The 12,205-nt window shown below is 43.8% G+C and overlaps 1 pseudogene; it reads left to right on the forward strand.

Annotated features, from left to right (window-relative positions):
* The first annotated feature begins 3,826 nt into the window (after positions 1–3,826).
* On the forward strand, positions 3,827–11,984 carry LOC136157158 (small ribosomal subunit protein eS4-like; annotated as a pseudogene).
* The last annotated feature ends 221 nt before the right edge of the window (positions 11,985–12,205 follow it).

The raw sequence follows: 12,205 nt of genomic DNA on the forward strand, positions 1-12,205 counted from the left end.
CCCTGTGTGAGCAACTCCAGAGTCTGTCCGCTTAACCTGGAGGCTGGCTGCCTAAGTGAGGGGGTAGGTCAGCCTTTCCCAGGTCTCTGGCCACTCTGCATCCATGGCCCCATGGAATGCGGCCACTCCTGGCTCTGGCAGATGACCCACAAGAGAGCAGAACATAGAGAGGCGACCACAAAGTGAGCTGGACCCTGATCAGCAGCTGGGTGTGTGGCGTGGGTCCTGGCCCCTGCCATGGGATTGACTGAAGCTCTGGGCAAGGGTCTCACTGCGCTGAGTCAGTCCTGCCAGAAACCCAAGAGCTGCGTGAATCCAAGGGAATGAGTGGATGTAAAGGGCTGTGCATGCCCTCAAGAGAGGGATAAAGAAATGGAGGTGGGGGGGGTTGCTTATTACTGCTGTTGTTGTTGACCTGAGAGCCAAGAATTGGACCCTTGGCATCTCTTTCAGTGACCTGGCAGGGAAACCTGTCAGATGACAGGCAGTCACCTCTGCCTTGAACTCTGAGATCACACAGATCTGGGTCCAAACTCTGGCTCTGACACAGCCCTCCTCTGAGAGTTCCGGTTTCCTCATCGGTAAAGCTGAGCTAGAATTCTAGCTCAGGGAGGGTCAAAGCAGAGCATGAACACAAGTGCTCAGCACTGCCTCTGGCACCACTCAGCGTAGCCCCTTAGTGCTGATGTTACGGTATTCTCATTGCCCTTAAAGCACCCCCAGGGGTCATAGATTTTGCGATGGAACCCACAGTGTGGACAAAGGTGCCTGCCAACCGACCCTTTGGCCTTCCCTTGGAAGGATCTGTAGCTGATCACTCTTGACCCCAAGGTGGTGTGGCAGAAAGATGCCCACGCTGGATTCAGAAACCCCGACTGAAAGCCGGGCTCTGGGGCTTGCCCACTGTGTGGTTTGGCAGAGTCCTTTTCCTTCTCTGAGCCTCAGTTTTCTCGCCAGCCTACCCAGACACCTCTCAGCAGTGTCGTGCAGCTTCAAACCCTGAAGTCGTAGATATGACACTCCCCTATAGACAGGGTGGTGCTGGGTTGCCTCCTCCCAGGCCTGCCACTTGCACGCTGGGCTCCCTGCAGCTTCTAACTGCCCAGCAGCAGGGCCTTGTGTCCTCACTCTGAGTCGACTCCCTGTTAGCAGCTGGAGGATTGCACCATGGCTGCAGCCGCAGCCCCAGCCTGCAGGCGGGCCGTAATTTGCACGCTGTCACAATTTCAGCTAAATGATTTTCAATTCACAGGTGGAGTCACCCAGCTACACGCAGGATGAAATTCCTGCTTGGCCACCCCCTTCGCACCTCAGACTCCAGTTAGAATGGAACTTGCAAATAGGGACTTTAAAAGAAAAGAGAGAGACACTAATTGATCATTTGCCTTTTTTCTCCCTCTAATTAAGAGATTTAGAGTTGCTGAAAATTTCACAACACATGTAAAGGTACAGAACCTTATAAGAAGTCATCTAGCCCCCAGCCATTCTCCCATAGTAAGAATCCTGTTTCCTGACACATTTCTCTTGAAAACTCCAGTGACAGGGAATGCACCTTCTCAGAGCAGTCCCTACATGAACCAGGCAGCTCTGCCTGTAACATCCACGTCAGGGATGATTCTGTTTAAGGCACATCTTCCCCCTTCCTGTTTCACAGGAAGTCTGTGAGGGTAGGGGCTTTGCTGTATGCTTCACTTCTCCATCCTCAGTGTATGACTATGCCCAGGGCATGTGGTGGTTTCTCAGTAACTGAAGTTTAAAGGGCATTGAGAGGAATAGAAATTTCTTCTTTTTAAAAAAAAAACTTTTTATTTTATATTTTGGTATAGCTGACTGATGATATTGTGATAGTTTCAGGTGAACAGCAAAGGGACTCAGTCATACATATACATATATGCACATATACATACATATACATATACATACATGTACATGGATCCATACTCCCCTCCCATCCAGGCTGCCACATAACACTGAGCAAAGTTCCCTGTGCTATACAGTGGGTCCTTGTTGGTTATCTATTTGAAACACAGCAATGTGTACATATCCATCCCAAACTCCCAAACTATCCCTTCCCCTCATCCTTGCCCCTGCAACCATAAGTTCTTTCTCTAAGTCTGTCTCTCTGAAAGTTCCTCCTGAAGAGTCTATCTTGCTTGAGCTCCTGCCCATTGATCTTCGCTGCTTCTCTTCCATCTGTCACTGATCCCACACGAACCCACCTAACCCCTCTTCACCCAACAAAGATCACATGCTCCCCCAAATCTGGCAAAAAAAAAAACCCTTCCCTCCCAACAAGTCTCTTCTTCAGATTAAGCATCAGTTTCTCCAACCATTCCTGGTGAGTCACTATTTGGAGACCTCTCATGTCCTTGATGAGATCAGGTCATCCCCTCTTCTGAAACCTTCAGTGGCTCCTCAGAGCCTCTCGCAGCTCAAGTTCTTTACTCTGGCATTCAGGGCCCTCCAGTGTATGTCCAACTTAATTCTGTTTTTTCTTTTCTACTACTCTTACATTAACTCTCTTATTCAGCAAAACACACCTAATCATTTTTCCTGGACCCCCACATGTTTTTCCCTGCCTCTACACCCATTTGTAAAATGCCCCTGCCTGGAACACCTTCTCTATTTCTTCTGCATCAAGGTCTCTCACTACCAAGCCAAAGGTCTTCCCTCCTCATGCTCATTCCAGTGTGCTGTTCCAGGAAAGAGGGCTGGTGATAAAAGAAGCAAACTGAAGTTTAAGCCTCAGACACATTCTAACTTATCACAAACACATATTTTTATAATCACACGGACTTTAGGCAAATCACTTAACCTCTCTGAGCCTAAGTTCTCTCCTCTGAAAAATGGGTCTGGTGATGCCAACACCACTCACCCTCCACAGCATCCTGAGGAATCCTGTGATGACATATGTAAGTGACAAGGTACAGTGACTTCTCTCCACCCGGGCCTCTGGAACTTGCCCTGTGTCACTCACCAGGCACCTCACGATACATGATCTGACTCAGGAGGGGAGCGTGTGGGTCTGCATGGCTCACCACTTTTTCCTGACACCAGGCTCAGTGCTAAGAGTTTCACATTAGTTGACTTTTAAGTGTCACAACACTTAAAACGAGGATTTTTTCAATGCAATCCCGAGGGAGATATTTTCAATGCAATCCCTTTTAATAAATAAGAAGCCAGAGGCTTAGAGAAGCTAAGAAACTTGACAAGGGTATAGAGCTAACCAAGTAGCAAAACAGGGTGTGAATCCAGGTCTGCCGGACAGCAGAGGCCTGTCCATGCTGCCCCGTCCCTGACAAATCCTCCAGTGCAATGACACCCGAAGTGACTCTGGATCTTGCATTCAGGAGAGTGTTACTGATTCTGGTGATGACAGTAACTCAGGGCTGAACAAAAGGAAGCATCCCTGCAGAACTAATATGAAAGCCTGGACTTTAATGTGTTTATCCCTGCATTTCCCACTCTCACCCAAACAAATGAATAAAGCAAAATGTTGGAGGGAGAGTAGAAGAGTAAAAGTCCTTCATAGCTCATTTCAGCGCTGATTTCTTACAATGCCTGTTGAAGGGGTTTGAAGCTAGTCAGCACTGCAGACACCCAGCCCTCGGGGAACTTCCCTCAGGAAGGAAGTCAGAGAGCAGCTTAGGGAGAAGCTGAACTTTTCTTAAACTCAGAGACTGATAGGAGCTGAAAAGAGGTGCAGAACGAGTGATGGACTCCAATTATAGAGATAAAAAAGACTGACTTATTGAGGAGAAGGGGAGAAAAGGTCAGAGAGAGGACAGCAAGCAGGTCATTCTGGGAAAAGACTGCACACGAGGTTATGGGGAGCACCCAGCGTGGGAACAGTGGGGGAGGGCGGAGGAGGCTAGCCATGCCCCGGAACAGGGTGAGGACACGGATCCTGGGCATGAGGAAGGGACCGCAGCGGGCAGCCCCGCTCAGCACACACGTGTCATCTCTTAATAGTAGGGGTGGTTCAATCTGCCCAGCTGTCACTCAATCATCTCTGAGCTCGGGGCCGGAAAAACCAACCAGGAAAGAGAGGAGGCTGCAGCCCACCACCTGGAAGGCTGGCGGTTTGCCCAAGTGCACGGGCACCAGAAGAGCTCCAGGAACCAAGACAGACAGAGGGCAGGTCTCCAGGATTTAGTCAATCCTCAGAAAGGAAGCGACCCAGAGAGGTCATCCAGCCCAACCCTTTCTTTCACAGATGGGAGAACTGAGGCCTTCAGAGAAATGATTTGCCTAAGGTCACGAAATAGCTGGCCTGGTTTCAGAGCTCAGAGAGTGTTAAAGGTCATTTGTCCAACTTCTTTATATGCAGAGTACATCATGTGAAATACCGGGCTGGATGAAGCACAAGCTGGAATCAAGATTGCTGGGAGAAATATCAATAACCTCAGATATGCAGATGACACCACCCTTATGGCAGAAAGCGAAGAGGCTCTTCAGAGCCTCTTGATAAAAGGGAAAGAGGAAAGTAAAAGGCTGGCTTGAAACTCAACATTGAAAAAACTAAGATCATGGCATCCAGTCCCATTACTTCATGGCAAAAAGATAGGGAAACAATGGAAACAGTAAGAGACTATTTTCTTGGGCTCCAAAATCACTGCAGATGGTGACTGCAGTCATGAAATTAAAAAACACTTTCTCCTTGGAAGAAAAGCTATCACCAACCTAGACAGCACATTAAAAAACAGAGACATTACTTTACCAACAAAGCTCCATATAGTCAAAGTTATGGTTTTTCCAGTGGTCATGTATGGATGTGAGAGTTGGACTCCAAAGAAAGCTGAGCACATAAAAATTGATGCTTTTGAACTGTGGTATTGGAGAATACTCTTGAGAGTCCCTTGGACTGCAAGGAGACACAACCAGTAAATCCTAAAGGAAATCAACCCTGAATATTCATTGGAAGGACTGATGATAAGCTGAAACTCCAATACTTTGGCCACCTAAAGCAAAGAACTAACTTATTGGAAAAGACCCTGATGCTGGGAAAGATTGAACGTGGGAGGAGAAGGTGATGACAGAGGATGAGATGGTTGGATGGTATCACTGGCTCAATGGACATGAGTTTGGGTAAACTCCGGGAGTTGATAATGGACAGGGAAACCTGGAATGCTGCAGTCCATGGGATTGCAAAGAGTTGGACACGACTGAGGGACTGAACTGAACTTCCTTCCTCTGAAGAGAGCACTGAGGCCATGACACCTGGAACTAGAATGCATGCTTCCCATGCTTCCCAACTCACCACACTCTTTCTGCTGCCAACTTTCAGTTAAGAAATCCACCTTAGAAAGGCCTCTGGGTTGAGTTTGCAAGATTAGAGAAATATTTTTCAATCTTATCAATAGCTGCAAATATTAACATTGTTAAGAAGTAAAATGAAGTGAAAGTTGCTCAGTAGTGTCCAACTCTTTGGGACCTCATGGACTATACAGTCTATAGGATTCTCCAGGCCAGAATTCTGTAGTGGGTAGCCTTTCCCTTCTCCAGGGGGTCTTCCCAACCCATGGGTCAAACCTAGGTCTCCCAAATTGGTGGCAGACTCTTTACCAGTGAACCACAAGGGAAGTCCAACAACACTGGAGTGGGTAGCCGATCCCTTCTCTAGTGGATCTTCCCAACCCAGGAATCAAACCGGGGTCTCCTGCATTGCAGGCAGATTCTTTACCAGCTGAACTCTCAGGGAAGCCCTAACATTGTTAAATACTGTACAATTATCACAACATTTGCTTTTATATTCACCATCTCTCCGATCCTTACCCGGTTCCTAGGAAGCAGATTTTAGTACAGTTGCCATGTTACGGGCGAGAGAATGGAGGCCAGATTCAAATTTAAAATTCTGGACTCCAAATTTTGTCCTCCTTCTTCTGCACTTCAGGTCAAGTGCTAATAATAAATGGGAAAAAGATGTTCAGGGTCACGCACGTGCTGGATGATTTGTAGTAAGTAACTTGTATATACAGTGTTTCACTTTATTTTTGCCACCTGACATAAACTACTTGATATAAATATGATTTATGAAGAATCTACAGGTTTGGGAAGAGGTAAAGGGCTGTCCAGGGGAGTATGAAGGGGGAAGGAGGGCTGGGCTAGGAGTCGATAGTCAGGGCCCTCTCTGACACTTGCTCTGCTGCTCAGTCATAGGTTGGCTCAGAACCAGATGCTCCCTCTCAGGGCCCATTTCCCCAGCCTCCAAAGTGCTAAGAGAATTGAGGCAGTTCCTTTGTGCAGGCTCTGCCTCTAACCTGGGCCCTTCCCATGGTGCCCAAAGAATCAAAAGATCTTCCACTGAGTTTTCAAAAGAGAAGAAGAAAGATTAGAGGGAGAGGCAAAGATTTTTCTATATTCCATTCCACCCCACACTTATTATGTCCACCATGTGCGAGGCTCTCTTTAGACCCTTTGAGAATTTCAAAGATGAATTTGAACGTCTCATGGAGGGCAATTTGTACCAAAACATTTAAAAGTACACATACACAAATGTATTTAACACAATGATCCATAAAATTTGTTAATAAAAGGAAATATTTTGGGAAAAAATGTCAGTGTTCAATAATAGGAAGTATATTAGATTGTGGCAGATCCACACATTATGACGATATAGAACTTCCCTGGTGGTATGGTGGTTGGGAGTCTGTCTGCCAGAGCAGGGGATGCAGTTTCCATCCCTGGTCCAGGAAGATTACACATGCCAAGGGCCAGCTAAGACCGTTCACCACGACTATTTAGCCTGCGCTCTAGGGCCCATGAGCCACAGCGACTGAGCTCGAGGGCCACAACTACTGAAGTCCCCTTGCTCTAGAGCCTGTGTTCCGAAATAAGAGAAGTCACTGCAATGAGAAGCCTGTGCACTGCAACTTGAAAGTAGCCCCTGCTCGCTGCAACCAGAGAAAGCCCCAAGCACAGTAGTGAAGACCCAATGCAGCCAAAAATAAATTAATTCATTGGTTTAAAAAAAAAAAGGGATGATGTAGATACTTAAGAATTTGACACTGAAGGATGTTCATAGTGAGTTAAAAATCTTATATGAATGAATATATTTTAAATAAATATACATGAGTGTGATACATATACATACACTTGCTCTCAGAAGAAAATCTAGTATTCCAGCATATAGAGGGTTATATATGAGAATGTTAATAGTGGTCTATCTGTGTGGTATGATTAAAAGATAATCTTGACACTGTATGCAGTTTTCCATTCTCTCAATTTTTATAAATCATATCACATTTTTATAATCAGAAGAACAACGTACTTCCATTAATTAAAAATTATCAAAAAAAATTACCATATTATCACTGATGTTACTGATACACAATAACATGAAAGAAAACTTTAAAACTTTATGTATAGAAGGATCTAATTTTGATACACCTATAAAGGTAGGAATTTTAGATGTAGGAATTTTTAAAAATTGCCGTATAGCCAGTGTATAATATTATATAAGTTACAGGTATACAATATAGTGATATAGTAATAAAGTAACTCACAATCTTTACAGGTTGTACTCCATTTATACTTATTATAAAATATTGGCTATATCCCCTGTGTTGTACGGTATATTCTTGTAGCTGATTTCATACCTAATAGTTTGTATCTCTTAATCTCCTATTTCTATATTGCCCCCTTTTTCCCTCTCCCCACTGGTATCCACTAGTTTATTCTCTACATTTGTGAGTCTGCTTCTTTTTTGTGATTAAATATAGGAATTTTAAAATGATTTGCATTCCCTGATTTTGCTTTGCTGTATTGTCTGCTGTCTAGAATGAATGTGCATAAATTATTAACAGGCAAGTAAAATTATGTAACAAGAAGGTTTTTATTTTTCTTAAAAAACACATTAATAAGATAGAAAAAATGTGACAGTGTTAGTCACTCAGTTGTGTCCGACTCTTCACGACCCCATGGACTGTAACCTGCCAGGCTCCTCTGTCCATGGAATTCTCCAGGCAAGAATACTTGAGTGAGTAGCCATTTCCTTCTCCCGGGGATCTTTCCGACCCAGGGATTGAATCCAGGTCTCCCGCATTGCAGGTGTTCTTTGGAGCCCCTGCCTCTAAAGTGTTGATGGTCTAACAGAGGAGAGGAGAAGAGAAATTGGATGACACCAACAGCAGCATTCTGCCGGCTCATCTGCTGCAAGATGGGAACAATCACAGTGGAAAGGGGCTCAAGGAAAGATTCACGGAAAAGACACATTTGAGCCACACCTTAAAAGGTAGGTATGGACAAACAAAAATTGGAGGAAAGGGCATTCTCAGCAGGGAAAAGGCTTGGAATAGGCTTGATGACACATGACCAGCTCTCAGTCTTTCTTTCCCACCCAACCATCAGGCTTAGTCATCAAGTTCATCCACACCTTTTCAAACAAGGCAGTTCTGAATGAGTGCAAAGGGTACACTTTCCATTCTGGTTTGATCTTGTTGTATACTGGATGTGGGAAATAAACATGGATTCAACACTATGTGACTTATGAGTGAATTATTTTAGTTTGAATTATTGTCTGTTGGCGAACAGGTTTAATTGGCAGTTTTCATCTTCACCAATTGCATCTGATACTAAAGATTCTTCAGTTCTCATGGACAAGTGGGGATTTCCTAAAGCATCAGATTCAGATCTTAGTTTCATGCGTCTATAAAGAAAGCAATAAATTATGGAGGGCTCAGACTTGTCCTGGCACCCCTCTGGCATAAAACTTTTCCTAGGCACTACCTGCTTCCAGCAGGCCCCAAACACTTGGCCTCTCTTCAGCTTTGCTCCCAGCAAAGCAGCTGGGAGCACTTCCTCTGGCTCACAGTCTCTGTTTTTAATGATTACATTTAGGTGATATTTGAGCGATAAATTGACTGGAGACTCAGGTGCTAATCCTGATTCCGTCACTAACTCAGTTGGAGATCTTGGAAATGAGGGGCTTGGTGTCAGTCAGCGGGCCAAAGCTTCTCTTCAGCCCCCACACCATCACACGTTCTACACACTCTCATCCAAATGCTTATTTGGACACAGTGATTGTCAACATGTATAGTCCTTTCTCTGAGCTCCCCTGAGAATCTCAACAAAATGATCTTCATGTGTTTCACACCTGTAAGTCTTAAGGTTTAGGATTCTAGATTTAAATGATCATCCAAAGAACACTGAAAAAGAGACACACACAGTGATGCCTGCACATAATTGTATGTGCTTAAACAATAACTGAAAAGATATAAGTAACAGTGATTGTCCTCTAGGGAAGAGACAGAGAGTCTGGTGGTTAAAGAAACAAAGAGACTGATGTTTCACTGTGTATTCATTGGATTTGTTTACTGAATACATATTAAGTTAGGAACGTCAATTGGTTGCATGTAAAGGAGACCTGAGAAATGATGACTTAAGCAAATATCTTTTGTATTCTTATTAAATAAGAATTCTAGGTCAGACTGTCTAGAGTTGAAACCAAGGACCCAGGATCCTCCCAACTCTCTCTTCCCCCTCCTGAGGTTCTGGCCTGCATCAGGCCTCAAGTTCATAGACAGCTGCTCCAAGTATGACCCCTGTGTTTCAGGCAGGAAGGTGAAAGGGCAAAGAGTATTGCCTGCTGACTGTGATCCCTTAAAAAAGCTTTACTGGAAACCCTCCTCAGCTTACTTCTGCTTACATCTCATTGCTCAGAACCTGTGTGGCTCTGTCGTTTTGGACTGAAGGGCTGGGGCACATTGCCACATCATGCAATATTGGGATTCTGTTAGTGAGAATGGATACGAGCTTTGTGATTATCAGTGTATGTGCTGTCTTTTTGAAATTAAGACTATCTTTTACAGCAGTTGTGAGTTCACAGCCAAATTAAGGGAGAGGTGCAGAGACTCCCCATACACCTCTGCCCACACACATGTGTAGCCTCCCCGACTATTAACATCCCCCACCAGAGGGTACATTTGCTACAACTGATGAACCTACATTGGCATATCATAATTACTGAAAGTCCATAGTTTACATGAGGGTTCACTCTTGGTGTTATATATTCTGTGGATTTGGATAAATGAATAATGACATGTACCCATCATTATAGTATCACACAAAATCGCTTCACTGCCCTAAATTCCTCTGTGCTCTGCCTATTCTTCCCTCCCTTCCTCAATCCCTGCAACCACTGACCTTTTAATTGTCTCCATAGCTTTCTCCTTTCCAAAGTACCGTATAGTTGGAATCATACAGAGCTTAGCCTTTTCAGATTGTATTAGTAATTAGGTTATATTAGTAATATGCATTTAAATCTCCTCCATGTCTTTTCATGACTCAATAGCTCATCTCTTTTTAGTGCTGAATGATATCTCATTTTCCTCACATAAAACAGTTTATTTATCCATGTCCCCACAGAAGGACATTTTGGTTGATTCCAAGATGTAATTATGAAGAAAGCTACTATAAACTTCTGTGTTCAGGTTTTCGTGTGGACATAAATTTTCAGTTCCTTACAGTAACAGTATGTTTAGTTTTGTAAGAAATTGCAAAACTGTCTTCCAAAGTGGCTGTGACATCTTGCATTCCTATCAGCAACAAATGAGAGTCTCCATTGCTCCACAGCCTCGCCAGCATTTGGTGCTGTCAGTGACCTAGATGTGGGTCATTCTGATAGATATGCAGTGGTCATGTATTGTCTTCAAATAAATACATTTAAATATATATTTATTACATATTTTATATAATGTCTGGGAGTTGTTCTGCATGTAGATGTAGTTTTTGTATCTTTGTGCAGAGAAAATGAGCTCCACGTCTTACTCTTCTGCCATCTTGTTCTTGTCATCTGAGGTTATTCTTAAGAACAGCTTTGGTTCTCCTAGGACTGGAAAGCCCAGGTACCCCAGTATGACAGAATGCAAGAAATAGGACCAAGAAATGAGATATTCAAGTTTAAGTTGCTGTTTTCTTGAGCAAATCACTTCCTTTCTCTGAATTTCTACTTCCTCGAGAGAGAAAACAAACAAAACCCCAAAACAATTAGGAACTAGGAAGACAACTCAGGCCAGTCCCAAAGACTCAAGAGTCATGATCTGAGTCTGAAGCTCCACAGTCTCCCCCTCCTGAATTCTGCTTCCTCTCCTCCCATTAGTAACACATGCTCTCTCTGTCTCTTTCTTTCTCACATCCATTAAAATGTTTAGCTCCCTCTCTTTGTGCCTAGAACAGCCTCAGGGTCCCAAGAAGCTCCTGAATTGTGTAGCAGCTCCAAAGCAATGGATGCTGGATAAATTTGTGTGTTTGCCCCTCATCCATCTACCAGTCCCCACAAGCTGAGGGAATGTCTCCCTCTAATTATTTTCCTGAGGAACAGGGTTAAGTTCTAAGGGACAGACTTAAGAAGATGAAGTAAAGAAGATTTGAATGCAACATTTCATTAAGATTAATGGCAAAGTCCACAATGATATAATCTACCCTGCTGGTTTTATGGATGTCATCAGCATTAATGAGACTCAAGAGAATTTTTGTTTGATTTATGACCCCAAGGGTCGCTTTGTTGTTCATCGCAATTACACTTGGGAAGGCCAAGTACAAGTTGTGCAAAGTGAGAAAGATTTTTGTGAGTACAAAAGGAATCCCTCATCTGGTGACCCATGATGCTCACACATCTGCTACCCCGATCCCCTTATCAAGGTGCATTGACACCTTATAAATTAACCTGGAGACTGGCAAGATTACTGACTTCACCAAATTTGACACTAGTAACCTGTGCTTAGTGACTGGAGGTGCTAACCTGGGAAGGAAGAATTGGTGGGATCATCACTCTGGAGAGACATCCAGGTTCTTTTGATGTAGTTCATGTGAAAGATACCAACGGCAACTGCTTTACCACTTGGCTCTCGAACATTTTCGTTACTGTCAAAGGCAATAAACCATGAATCTCTCTTCCCTGTGGGAAGGGTATTAACCTTACCGTTGCTGAGGAGAGAGACAAGAGACTGGCAGCCAGAGCAGTGGATAAAATGATCTCTATGTGACATGATTGGAAATGTCTTTGTACTTAAAAATGACAGTACATTAACAAAAAAAAAATTGTTTATCTCTTGCAAAGCTCTGAAGGAGTGTTGAACGGTGCTGCAGATGAGGATTTAGTATAGGTAGAACTTATTATATAGGTATTGTTAGAATTTCCAATACCTGATTACATCAGAAGACTTAGGCAAGAATCATTTTCTAGTAGGAAAGCTAAGAGATGCAA

Source organism: Muntiacus reevesi, chromosome 2 (assembly GCF_963930625.1).
Source record: "Muntiacus reevesi chromosome 2, mMunRee1.1, whole genome shotgun sequence".
NCBI classification, from domain to species: domain Eukaryota; kingdom Metazoa; phylum Chordata; class Mammalia; order Artiodactyla; family Cervidae; genus Muntiacus; species Muntiacus reevesi.